A 14,656-nucleotide genomic window follows, 5' to 3' on the forward strand; every position below is an offset into this window, starting at 1 on the left:
TGTCTCCCTCTCTCTCTGCCCCTCCCGCACTCATGCTTTGTCTTTCTCTCTCTCAAAAGAAATGAATAAACATTACAAAAATTAGAAACGTATATACATTAATCCCCCAAATATAATAGTTGTAAGTGAAACAGAAGTAGCGGAGTATATTTGGGTCTAGTATATTATCAAGAAGCAGAACATCTTTTTGAGTACACTTTATTTTTATGTGACTAATTTGAATTATTGCCCTGGATTTTTAATTGAAAACACAAGGGAAAGCATGGAAACATTAAGATACTTAAAATTTCACCTAAGTAATCACTCTTCTTGCTGCCCTTTGAAGCACAGCTGTTAGAGTTCCCATTCTATTTTATATCTGTTACAGTAAAATTTGCTTTTTATTTAATTTGAGACTGTTTCTGTTCCATAGAACCCAATCTAGTTCCAATAATGATATTTGTAAATCTGAAATGAAAGAAAAATACCTAAAATCAAGAATCTGTTTAACTCATTTGGCCAGAAATTCTGGCAAAATCTGTTAACTCAAACTAACATAGGCTACTTACAGACTTCATTACTCCCTTTAGAATGAATATTCATATATTTTACTAAAACATAATAATATAGAGCTGACCTGACTCCAGTACAGTAGATAAGACAAAATGTAAAATTCTGAAATACATTAATCTGCAAAATTTTTTATATGCTTAGTTCAATAATTTCAAGACTTATTATACATCTTCACTTCTTATATCCATTGCCAAAATAGTTGGATTTGATAGATTTCATTCCATTGCAATATTAAATTAAGGCTTTTAAAAAGCACACAAAAACAAATATTTGTAACCATATTTTCTTCATTTTTATTTATTTAATAATCAGGGATCCCATTCTAAGCCATGACTGATTCTTCAATTCATTTAATGCAACATAAATATTTAAAAGTCCCCTAGAGGTTCTACAATATTTGATACAGTTACATACACACAAAAATATTATTTCCTAAGTGCCTAGTTGTACACTTACCAAAGCAATCAGGAAACAATTCATGAATATTATATGATATATTCCTAAATTGTGTACAATGAAGTTCTAAAAACTATTGGGCAAAGGATATGAATTATGCAATAGATTTTGGTATCAGTAGTAAACGTATACTGAAACAGAACTGACTCAACCTGCTGACATAAGAATGAGTTTTATGAGATGTCATCCAGGTAGTATATTGTGACATACTTAAAATTCATGAACTGTTTCCTCCATCTTATCCAAGTTGATATCAGAAGGATATGACAATACAACACATGCGATATAAAATTCTTCATAAAACATTACAACATAATGTATATGGCTTGAGGCTGTTTCCTTATTCTGCTTAGAGTCATTAGAATGTTTATATTTTATTTGAAGCCACAAGTGTTCTTAATGCCTAATATTTAAATGTTTTCATCTATAAACTGTGCATTGTCTATCTCAACTTTCAAGTATTCAGATAAGACTTCACAAATAAAGCATAAAGAAATTTTATTTACAGAACTTGTGAACTGGAGGTGAGTCATATGAATACAAAAATTAGTAAAAGTTAAAGAATATGGGGGTTATGGGTAATTTTAGTCTGAATATAGTACTTAAAGCATTTTTAGGAAGTCAAGACTAGCTAAACTATCTGTACACAACTGAATTTTAAAGCAAATACATAAATATACATTTATTGATGTTACCTTGATCACATACATACAAACACAAAAAAAACACATAGGCTGTCATTGAAAAAGTAAAGGTTTTCAGATTCTACGAAATAAACACTTTCTGGAAGCATGTTCACAAATGGGCTTACATGCAATAAATTTTCTACACAAACAGAATTGTATATTATTTATTAGAAAACATTTCAGGTAATAACACCAATGAAAAAAGCAGTTGAAACTGGCAAAACGGCAAGTTCTAATGCAAAGCATGATGAGTGTTTTGCTCTCCCAAGTAAAATTGAGTACTACCATTGCACTTGCATTCTTGGGCTCCTTCATTCCTGTTTTTCTCATCATGGTTGGCTGATGCATTGCTACCCACTGGGACAATACCACTAATGCTGTTGCTGCAATTGCTGCTGCAATGGCATCAAAAGTCTTCTTGAGGCTATTATGCCAGGTATAAAAGCAAGACACAAGTTCAATCTGGACCCCTGAAGAGCCTGTCTCCGAGGTCTTGTCAGCTGTAATCTTTCTGAAAGCTCCTGTTCATCAGGTCTAGCCTAGAGCAAATAGCAAATCCCAATAGGTAGTCTGTTCAAGAGAATAGAAAAATCAGTGGAATTAGATGGTTTTATGGCAAGTCAATCAATGAACGAAGTAATTTTCCCATTTTTATCTAGTTTTTAAACATTTTACTTGGCTAGTTCATAGGCACAACCTCTGAAAGTTTTTTGAAAAGTCAGTGCTTCTATGCTCTACCACTTACTTTTTTTGTACTATGCTTGGAAATTATTGTCTTTAAATAACACATAACTTCTGAAGACAAGGGAAATACATTTTAACCAATGAAATCAAATCTGTATTATAGTTCAGTACAAATAAACAAATTCCACTTGGATCACATATGTTTCCTATAATAAAAAAGTATTTCCAATTTTGTTGGCATCTTATAAAATCTTGCCTGTAATGTATATTGACATATACTTGCCTTTGTTGATATATGTGACAAAGATTGACCCAAAAATCTATTGACAAGCTATTTCATCTGAACCAATTTAATTTAGTTTTACAGATATACTTTGCAGGAAAAAAATTATTTGCAAGCACATGTTAATAAATGTATCATTTTTATTAAATAGATTTACTTCTCATGTCTTAGTGATCTAAATATTGTTAGTTTATAATTATTACTATTAGTAAGATAATAGTAACAATAAAACTGATAATCCTTTGAACCACACATTTATGAGATAAAATCTAATTAAATATAAATATATATATTTATTAATATGCTTTTTGACAATTATTTTTGGAAACTCTTTCATTTCTAAGTTTAGAAGATAAAAATATCCTCTAAGTAAGAGGAAAAATACTACCAGTGTTCACAACTTCTCAATATCTCTTTATTGCTTAGAGTTTGTCATAACCAGTAAGTATAACTGTTAACATCAAACAATCTTCAACATTGTTTTCACTTGGAGAAATAACCACTTTTTTAAACAGGAAGGGATAACACAAAATCCTAGATGTCCAATCCAAGAAGACACTCACAATGAATTCCCATAAAAACTGCCATCCTTGGAATGGCCCATGTTGTGGATGGATACTAGAAGCACACCCTGATCACTTTATGGACTGCTTTTCAGGTCTAGATTTTGTAAGTAGTAAAAAATGTGAATCTAAGTATTTCAGATAATGTGACACAAGTTCATATGCATATGTTATGAAATAAATTCAAATTTTTATATCATTAAAATGTTTTTTATCACATATTGTTTTCTTTTTTAAATTGTTTATTTTTGAGAGAGAGAGAAAGAGAGAGAGAGAACAAAAGGAGGGGGATCGGAGAGAGAAAGAGACATAGAATCCAAAGCAGTCTCCAGGCTCTGAGCTGCCATTGCAGAGCCTGAAGTGGGGCTCAGAATCACCAACAACGAGATCATGACCTGAGCTGATTTTGGACGCTTAACCAACTAAGCCACCCATGCGCCCCAATAACATATTATTTTATTTTCTAACCCTTTACTTTTGCCTTTATTTTTTACCTTTTTTCTCCTTTTTAAATACATATTTATGGGGGCACCTGGGTGGCTCAGTCGTTTAAGAGTCAGACTTCGGCTCAGGTCATGATCTCACGGTTTGTGGGTTTAAGCCCCGCGTCAGGCTCTGTGCTGAGAGCTAGCTCAGAGCCTGGAGCCTGCTTCAGATTCTGTATCTCTCTCTCTCTCTCTTACCCTCCCTTGCTCACTCTGTCTCTCTCTCTCTCAGAAATAAAACAAAACATTAAAAAATAAAAAAATAAATACATACATATTTATGCGTATAAATGCACAAGCACACTATTTTACCATGCTATAGATTGGGCTTACATGTAGAATTTGTGTGACTTATTAATGACTTGAATAAAAACAAGTGTTATCACTAGTAAAACAAAGCCATATAACATCTGTCTTAACTAATTTTTTTTTAACAATTGGACTAACTAATTATTTGCAAGAATGTTCTGAAACACAACTGATAACTTGCTAGCTAGTAAAATATATAGATTCACAAACATGACAATTTCTTTCTGAATTAAAAAGTGCAGATTTCTTTTTATGTTAGCATCTTATGTCAAGAAGGGATAAATCACCTCTTCTAATACCTGTTATGGATAATGGAAATTTTAAGTTATTTAAATATGTTAAATTATGATATTCAATTAAGAACACCATCTTAACCTGAAATTCTTGATTCTTCCATAAATAGTAATTCTAAAAAGAAAGAACTACAAACAGAAAGATAAATTATTTGATGTTTTCACTGACACCATAATAGGGTTCAGTTCTAAACTGAATATCAGAACATTGTGGAACCATTACTTTCTGCTTAAGTCCTTTGAAAATTTTAGAAAAACTAAATCTCATATAACTTTTAGTTTTTTTCCCTTCTTAGATATGTTATGTTATGTCATGAAATAATCTGTAACATAATGACACATATTATTGATATTAATAAGAAATAAGAGAAAGATGGTTTCTATATAATATCAAACAAGCTAGCCTAATGTTTCTTTTATTTAAATTTGAAGACAACAGCAATCCATAATTATCTTTTTTATATCTGTGCTAAGAATGATTGTGTACCAGTATACTGAACCTGAAATATGTCATTAAAGGCGTAGAACACTTTTAAAAAATATAACAATTATAGTTTTAATGATTGATTAAATCATGAGGAAAGTATTGAGAATTGTTATATAAAGTACTCCCTCAACCTCTGAAACATTAAACTTTACTCAATAATGCTTTGCCATTTACAAAATAGAATTAAAATGTTGTATTCAGATATGGGTTTTTTGGTTCTTTCATGCTTTTATTGATATTGTCTCAACCAAAAATTTGTCAAAGTATTGCTCTATATAGCAGACAAGATATATGGAATAACCAAACTAGAATATAAAAAAATCTTAAATGGGACACCAGAAGTCTAACGATAAAAAATTAAGTACAATTTGGGTATTCTTAATTTTCTTAAAAAAATTTGGGGAGATGGAGGGACAGAGAGAGGAAGAGAAAGAGAGATTGAGAAAGAACAAGAAAGAGAGACTAGACAAAGTATAACATATTTTATTTGTGTATTTATGTATTTATTTATTTATTTTGAGAATGGGAGAGAGAGTGACAGACAGAGACAGAGAGAGCAAGAGAGAGAGAGAGGGGTGGTGAGAAAAGGAGAGAGAGAGAGAGAGATCGAGAGAGAGAGAGAGAGAGAGAGAATCCCAAACAGGCTCCATGCTCTCAGCCTGGAGCCTGAGACAGGGCTCAATCCTACTAACAGTGAGAACATGGCCTGAACTGAAGGCAAGAGTCAGACACTTAATTGACTGAGCTACTCAGGCACCCCTGAAATAATATATCTTAGATGTATGATTGATATGGTAGGGGGGAAAAATTCTTAGACATGGAAAGTGGCAGGAAAACTGAAAATGACTATGCCAAAGAAAAGAGTGACTCCAGAGTCTGGAAATGTCATCTGTCAGTATTAGTTAATCTAGATATTTGGTTTTATTGGTGATAGGTCGGAAAGAGATTCCCACATAACCCCCCTACCCTCGGAAAGTTTCATCTTCAGTATGAAATTAGGAAATTTAAACACAAGCTGAGAATTTGTAACATAAACATAATTGCATTTTCTTTCTTTTTTTTTTAAATTCTTTTATTTTTTAGAGATAGACAAAGCATGAGTGGGGGAGGGGTAGAGAGAGAGGGAGATACAGAATCGGAAGCAGGCTCCAGCCTCTGAGCTGTTAGCACAGAGCCCTAAGCAGGGCTCGAAACCACGGACTGTGAGATTATGACCTGAGCTGAAGTTGGACGCTTAGCTGACTGAGCCACCCAGGCGCCCCCATAATTCCATTTTCAATTGGCTTGAGGGTGGAATTTGCACAAGTGTGTTGTTGAGGCTGAAAGGCACAAATAGTAACAACAAAATATTTGCTTTAAAGTCATCTAAAGCTATTGTTGCTCACAACTAGCAGGAACAATAAAAAGTTATCTATTAAAATATGTCATAATAAGATCCCTTAAAGAATTCCAAGACTTTGGGCACCTGGGTTACTCAGTCAGTTAAGTGTCCAGCTCTTAGTATCATCTCAGGTCATAATCTCACAGTTCATGAGTTTGAGCCTCACGTTGGGTTCCACTCTGACAACATTGAACGTGCTTGGGAATTCTCTTTCCCTCTCTCTTTACCCTCACTGGTTTGCTCTCTCTCTCTATCTCTTTCACTCTCTATCTCTCTCAAAAAAAATAATAAACATAATTTTTAAAAAAAAATTCAAGACTTAATATACCATCAAACATGAGTAAATAACAAGGAAACAAGAAAAAATGCCATGAATGACAGCAACAACAAAATATTTTGGCAATATAGTCTAGAAACATGCTTTCCTACATGTTCTCCTGATTAACAATATAGGTGCTGATGCAGGACTATTAATAGGGAAAAATGGCCTTTCAAATAGACACTCAAGCAGTTGGATTTCCATAGGGAAAAATAAACTTTGGCTTATTTCTTTCACCATGCATAAAAATTCAATTTCAGATTGAAAGAGCCTTAAATGTAAAAAGTAAAATAATAGATATATTTAGAAAGTAATATAGGAAAGTATTTTCTGTACATGAAATTAGGAAAAATTTCTCAAATGTGACACAAAAGTGTCTAAGCATAAAAAAGTATGGACAATTTGGACATTATAAAAAGTTTCAAAAATCTACTTGGAGAGAAGAGGCAGAGTGGAAAGGAGAGACAAATAGTTGAGAGAGAGAAACAGAGAGAGAGAATTGAAATGCAAATATAGGGGCACCTCGGCAGCTCAGTTGGTTAAGCATCTGACTTCATCTCATTTCATGATCTCATGGTTCATTTCAAGTCCTACATGGGGTTCTGTGCTGACATCTCAGAGCCTGGAACTTTCCTCAGATTCTGTGTGTGTGTCTCTCTCTGCCCCTCCCCTGCTCACACTCTGTCTCTCTCTCTCTAAAATAAATAAACATTAAAAATATTTTTTAAAACTGCAAATATAAAATCACATTGAGATTATACTACAGATCCAATGAATTTGTTTATAAATAGCAAAATGAATATCTAAGATAATATTAAAATGGAATGGATATAACTATTCGTTAGCACTCTTGTCATCAGATATGTTTCCTGTAAATAGAACAAGGTCATTTTTCTGATAGATATTCACCTTAAGAATGGAAACCATGAAGAATTCCTGGCATAAATGCTACCAGTATTTGTAACAGCTCTGGATATGTTTTTGTAATGAGATACAATTTCACTTAATATATATTAGCACCATCTCCCACAGATTTTACCATACTGTATGCAGGCTTTTATTGATGGTTTTAGCTACCAATAAGAAGGACTATATACAATGAAGGGTAAGTTCCCTTCTTGACACTGAAAAATAAAAATTTGGTCAACAGGTACAGATAATATTCCAAAAAAGGTGAAGTGATAACATGTTCCTACCAAATCATTAAAAATTATCAGTGATAACTGAATAGCTAAATAAAAGTGATAACTGAATAGCTAAATAATCATATTTAAAGGATAAAAAGTGTGCCTGGAGAGGTAAGCTCAGAAAACGAACTAATAGATTCCTAAATATATGGTTGGATTTAAATAAAAAATATGAAGTGCTGTGTGCCTGATCTTCATGCTTCCTTAAATTACCCATTGTTTTCCAATGTATCCCAATTGCTTGTTCAATTGTGCACCTTCTACTTGAATACAAACCCCAATGCTGAGCTATCTGTTTTTTCTTGTGCTTGATTCACAATTTTAGCTTGACTTTTAAGCTCAGATACACCTCCCACTAAGCTACATTTTAAACTATTCATCCTACTCATTATTTCCACAGACATTTTTTAATGAGAAAAAAGAAAATGCGTTAACATTTTGATCTAAAGTACTGAGAAAAGCCACCAGTGTAAAACCATAGTCAACAATATAAACCTGCTTAGGAATTGAAGGAAAGCAGAATAACATGTAAGGAAGAAGGAGAAGCTGATGAGGCCATAGTGGCCACTCTAAGGTTATTATTCTTCGATTCAAAGATAAATGGGAGTATATTGTGATTTTCATCAGAAAGGGATGAAATGGAATCTTCCGATTTATAATTTGATAAACTATATTTGCTGCAGTATGGTTGTCCATTGGAGGAAAGCTAGAAGAGAAGAAAGAAATTAAGATAAGAGGCTATTGCAGTGTCAAAAGATGAAGGTTAATTTGAAAAGGATAGTGCGATGAAAATCTTGAGTAGAAAGAGAGCAACTTAATTGACCGAAATTAAAATCAAGAGGGCTGTGGTTCAATTTAAAATAATGAGAGTAGGAGACATTAAAGCAAAGTCTTATATTTTAACTTATTATGTAACAGAATGGAGGTGATACCATTTATCAAGAGAGGCAAAAAGAAAAAGGAAAATTGCTGGGTTTGGAAAGGATAATTCGATTAAAACTTTGAATATATTCATTAGATTTGAGAGATTTTTGAACTAGTAAGATGAAGATTTATAGAGAAAATTGGTTTTTTTCAATCTGTAGGTAAATATTAACTGAAAAATGCTCATTGTTTTTAGCCAAATGGAAGTCTTTTAAGACATTAATAAGAGTTGATTCAAGGAAATGTCAACACAAAACCCAGATTATATTGTTCTAAGGAGTGAAAGACAAGGGAGCAAAAGGAGCTTGAATATGAAAAATCCTTTATAGGAAGGAAGCACTATGATGGACTACTGGACGTATATTATTGATGTTATTGTCTAGATGCAGTTTAAATTGCTATAACAGGGGAATGGCATTTCAATACATAAAACAAAAGGAATAATGACTGGAAAGGGTTTCCTCTGACTGAAATAAGAGTCAGAACTGAAAATTCAATAAAACTTTTAACGTCACAATATACAGAAAAGAATTTACACTGTAAGAACAGCAGCAAGTACAGAGTGGGATGAGATATATTTAGGTCTGTATCTGGTAACATACACAGTACGAGTTTCTGTTAGAATGGTGTAATTCTTGCCTCCTCTGGGAGACAGGACTCTGTCTCGGTATCTTGAGTGATCCACGATTGAGAGCTGAAAGAACAGGTCTGGTAAGTAGAATACCTTGCTGTTTGCACTCTTTTATATATCCTTCTCTGCCACTGTGACCTCTGGCCAGTTCTGGGATGATCAGTGACAAAGGCTGGCTTTGAAAATGGAGTCATTTTGTCTGTTTGGTCGCTCCTGTCTTTCCCACGGTAAACACTTTCTGATGGAAATACAGGACACAAATATCTTCACTGTGTGTGCGCACCTTCCACCCACATGCCTTTAACTCAAACCTCTTATTTCTCATTTTCTGTCTTTTTTTTCCCCCAAGCACCTGGGCAGCAGGTCAGGTCATTTGCCACCTAGAAGCAGTCTTCTAAACATTTTAAATATATTGACTATTTTAGGGGTGCCTGGGTGGCTTAGTGGGTTAAGCGTCTGACTTTCGCTTAGGTCATGATCTCGCGGTTCGTGGGTTCGGGTCCCGCGTAGGGCTCTGTGCTGACTGCCAGCTCAGAGCCTGGAGCCTGTTTCAGTCTGTGACTCCCTCTCTCTCTGACCCTCCCCTGTTCACGCTGTCTCTCTCTCCTAGAAATAAATAAAACATTTAAAAATATGTATATTGACTATTTTAAGGATCATTGAAACCTTATAATGTAGGCATTAGCATTATTTTCCCTTTCTTAATAATAAGGAAAAAGTGTTATTTGCCCAGTCATACTGTAAGTAAGTGATAGAGCCGGGATATGAACCTAGGTGATATCACTCCTGTGACCCCATGCTTATGAGCTTTAGGTAGATTTAGCTGTCTTCATTGAAGAAATCTGGACAAATGTGTGTCGGACCCTAGCCAGGTTACTCATTCCACCCTTATTGTGCAAGAATCCAGGAACGTTTAAGGAAAACAAACAAGTGTGGAGAAAAATTCCTTAGCTCAACATTTGATTTTCTGTTTCCAGTTGAGTTTAACTGTTCTCGGATTAGCTAATAGACTACTTCTATAGATATGACTGAGAGTTATTATCGATAGAGACAGCCTACATGGCCTCAAAATATGGATAAAAGCAATTTTGACCCTGGCTCTCATGATACAGAAGTCACAGAGGCAAAGTAAATGAGTTCTTAAATTACTCTAGTCCAATTCTGTACAAGGCTGTGATGGAATTACATTTTCAAGTGAAAAGGATTTTACATGTAATTATTACTCATTCTTATTCATGACCAACTTGCCCCATCATGATTAATTTGCAAATAAATGATACACAATTAAATGGATGTACAGTGTTCTAATTGCTGAGTGCATTTGCCTATAAATAAAGTGTTTTTCCAGGGTGTTTATTTCCTTTTCTTCTTCTGCAACCCTATGCAGTAAAAATTGTGACCTTAACATTTCTTAATCTCAGTGTAATATTGGAGTGAAGTAGAAGAGGTGGTCTTTTCCCACACATCTTTCAGCTCAAAGAGCATAGACATTCAGAGTCTGAATCCATATTCACAAAAATTATTCAGAAGTTATATACCATATTACCACAATCTAAGGAATTAGATTCATTTGATTAAGTTATCCATTTCTTTGGCTTTTATTTTCTTACTTTCTTAACAAGTACAGAAAAAAAAATGCATGGAGAAATAGGTAAAATTAAAGAAGAAAAATGTTCTTTTTTCTGAAATATGTATCAGTTGGGGGCTGTATCTATTAGCTATCTTTAGAAATTATGCTTTAGTTTTAGTGTTTCTGACCAAATTTTTTGATAATAAGGAAAATTTTCATATACACAAAAGGCTTAGAGTTAACAAAAAACTTAGAGTTAAACTGATCCAATTTAGGTTGTCTGGTAGATTATACTTTCACTGAGTGGCATTTTAATCTAATTTAACAAACAGTGGCATGCCTGGTTCTAGTAGGAAATGGAATTTGAAAGTTATATGGCCATGATTCTCTATTTGCAAGGACAGATAATACAAAATATAAAGTGATAGTCTCAGAATGTGATTTTGATGTGCTATTCACACTTGCAAAAGGGAAAAAGTGCATTGAATGATTATGTTAAATTTCATGGAGTACGATACATTTAACTTCATCTGTACTTCGTAAAATCTTCAAAATGCAGGCCGAAGCCTTCAAATGAAAAGAATAGACCATGAAAAGTTACAGATATGTCAAAGTGGGGAAAATAGTTAAAAACCACAAATAAAGTTAGCTCGATTAAAGGAAAATGCATAAAATGGGAGGTGTCTTTATTCTGATTCTTCAGTTTCTCACATCTATTTTGTTTCTAAAATATTACTCTTGTCCAGTCATATGCTAACATTGTCCTCCCCAGTGATCTGCTCTAAGCCCACGTATCTGGCAACATTAGCAACGTTTGACTCAATCATTCTTTTCCCTAAGCGTCATGTTCATTTGGCTTTTGTAGTATCATAATTCTCCACACCTATCTACTCCACTGGCATTTCTGTCTCAGTCTTCTGGTACTTATTATTCTTATTCCTGAACTCTCACTGTGGCCAGGACTGGTGTTTGTCCAAAGGCCTTCTCTTTCTCTATTGTTCGTTCTTCTTGCTAAGTGATATCATCTGATGTCATGTTTTTAATTACTGTCTCTACACTGATAACTCCAATTTGTACCACCAATTCAATCATCCTATCCAAATAACATACTTGAATAATTTCTTAAACATTAAATAGGCAGTACAAGATTAACGTCCCCATCTCCAAATTTGAATCCCACTCCCCTAACTGACTTTTGCTGGGGTTTTTCGGGTACCATATAATAGCAAATAGATACATTCATTTGCTCAGGGGTTTAAAAAAGTATTCATTTCCTTTTTTTCCCCATCAAAAATCAAATTGGTTAGCAAATTCTTTTAAAATATCTAAAATCCAACACATTTGAGACATTCTCTGTACTTCTCTAGTGCAAGTTATCATTTTCTACTAGTCGGCTTGTTTCAATAACCTCACTGCAATCTATTCTCTACACAGCAAATATAATACTTTCAGAATTAAAGTCTGGGTTACCAATTTTTTTATGGAGGAGTAATATATATTGACTCTCTTGCAGATAGAAAATATAATTAGTAAACAAATACAGATAAAAACCAAAATAAACACATACTACCAGAGGGCTCTGGAAAGTGAACAAAATAGGCAGGTTTCAGAGAGGAGATGATGCACAAATAGCACAGGGTGAGTTTCTGATTTTTCTGGCTGTGCCACCCACAGACTCTCTGGACTCTGGTTTAACATGTCACAGGAATGAGTCAAGACTACCAGTGCTCCTAGACAGGCTTGAAGGGGAAGTTCATAAAAAGGGGAGAGCCAGAGAAAGGTAAACATTATATGGAACATTATACAAGGTAAACACTATACAAAATGTTTGTATAAACTTTACTCAGGTCTCAGGCTGTCTACCTGTCTACCCAGGTCTCAGGCTGACATCTGAACCATGCCTTTGAATAGTACACTAAACTAAGATTTGAGCTTCTACTCATGGTAGCCAAAGAGAGTTTGCACCTTAAGTGTAGTAATGTTAATTGTCTGGTAAAATGGATATATCAACAGTCTTCAAAGTAATATAATAGAATCAATAATCCACATGGTGATACATTTGTATTGTCCCTCGTATAGTTCAAAACATACAAAGAAACGAAAAGGTGCTCAGAGGAAAAGATGATCAATATAGTTTAACCTGTGATGGAGCAGATATTGGAATTATAAAACAAAGACTTTTTAAAAATTTTACTTAAATCCAAGTTAGTTAACATATAGTGTATCAACTTTTTCAGAAGTAAAATTTAGTAATTTATTACATAAAACACCTAGTGCTCTTCCCAAGAAGTGTCATCCTTAATGCCCATTGCCTATTTAGCCCTTTAAAGCAACTATTATAAATTTGGTCAATAAGGTAAAGGCATTTACTCTTAGTGTAACTAAAAAGATAGAAAATCTGAGAAATAGAAATTATTGAAAAGGACCAAATGGAAATTATAAAACTATAAAATTAATGTCTTAAATGAAAAAAAAAAAATCCCCTGGGTGAAATGGCAGAAAGAAGTTAAACAAGAAGAGTCCGTGACCTTGAAAATAATCTATGGAAATTCATTGAGGAAAATTGATGAATAAAATTAATAAAGAAGGGTGCCTGAATGCCTCAGTTGGTTAAGCATCTGACTCTTGATTTCAATTCAAGTCATGATCTCATGGTTAGTGAGTTTGGGAGTGAGGGTGGGGTGGGAGCTCTGCACGGACAACACTGAGCCTGCTTTGGATTTTTTCTCTCCCCCTTTCTCTAACCCTCACTGCTCAAACTCACGCTGTCTCTCTCTCTCTCAAATAAATAACTAAATACATAAATAAATATTCTTTAAATTTTTTATTTAAAAAAATAAAATAGAAAAAAGTAGACAAATAATAAACAAATTTCCATGGTTTTAGAGACCAGTATAGAAGGTCTATCATGTGAGTAACTGAATCCCCCAAAAATAAAAAAAAGAAACTGAGGTGAAAAATAATAGTTGAAAATTACTTTAAATACTGGAAGACCAACTTTATAAATTCAAGAATTTCAGCAGAACTCAAATGAGTTAAATTTCAAGAAAACCTCTGGGCACAACATAGTCAAACTACTAAGAACCAAATATCAAGAGAAAATTTTGTAAGCACATTTACTCCTTAATATCATGTAATGGTTAAGGTATCACAATGTAATGGTTAAGCTCCCTAGCATGAAAGTCAGAGTGAATATGCTCAAGTTTTGTCTCTACCACTTAACCAGTCAGGCTGTGGCCAAAAATACATGTGTTATTTTTTCAGGCCAAACTATAGACAACTACAAAGGGTTTACCTAACAGGCCTTGCAGCAGAGGTTGGGATGGGATGACTCCATTTCCTACCCCATCCCCCTCCACCCAATACATAACCAGTACAGTGCACCCTCTGGAGGGAGTTGCCAGCAGGATTCAAACCCTATGCCCAAGGATGCTCTTCTACATTTTGCATTCTGGGCACCTTCATGGTTAGATTTCTTTATCTTAACGATTTCAGCCAAGATCTTCTTTAAACAACTCGGGTGAGGTCTCTTTATGTGCTATGGGGATGGGTAGGAGTGGGAATCTTAAGAGATTTTCCTCCAAATCTCTGTACCCAGTATTTTTCCATTTCTAGTTCTCTCTCTTTTTCTTCTTGCTGGCTCCTGGGTCCATAACACTAGGCAGAATCCTTTTGTTAAGAACTTTCTTGGCAATGGGTTTCAGGTCTGTGCTGATTCATCTGATTCTCTACTGGTGCTCTGTTCCATGTGGGAAAACGGAACAGAAGAAGTTGGTGCTTTCTCTGGTTTGGCCTCTTGTTTACACTATAACAGAACTAAAGCCCTGATTCTTACTTCTATTTTGA

The 14,656-nt window shown here is 34.1% G+C and overlaps 1 long non-coding RNA gene across 1 annotated transcript in view; it reads right to left on the reverse strand.

Annotated features, from left to right (window-relative positions):
• Nucleotides 1-821: 821 nt before the first annotated feature.
• The window catches only part of LOC144229829 (uncharacterized), a 68,295-nt gene continuing 54,460 nt past the window's right edge, over nucleotides 822-14,656 (reverse strand). Inside the window, exon 2 of the long non-coding RNA XR_013334617.1 lies at nucleotides 822-2,264. This is a non-coding gene — a long non-coding RNA (uncharacterized LOC144229829). The remainder of the gene's footprint in view (nucleotides 2,265-14,656) is intronic.

The sequence above is a fragment of the Crocuta crocuta genome, unplaced genomic scaffold, assembly GCF_008692635.1.
Source record: "Crocuta crocuta isolate KB4526 unplaced genomic scaffold, BGI_CrCroc_1.0 scaffold517, whole genome shotgun sequence".
In the NCBI taxonomy this organism is placed as follows: Eukaryota; Metazoa; Chordata; class Mammalia; order Carnivora; family Hyaenidae; genus Crocuta; species Crocuta crocuta.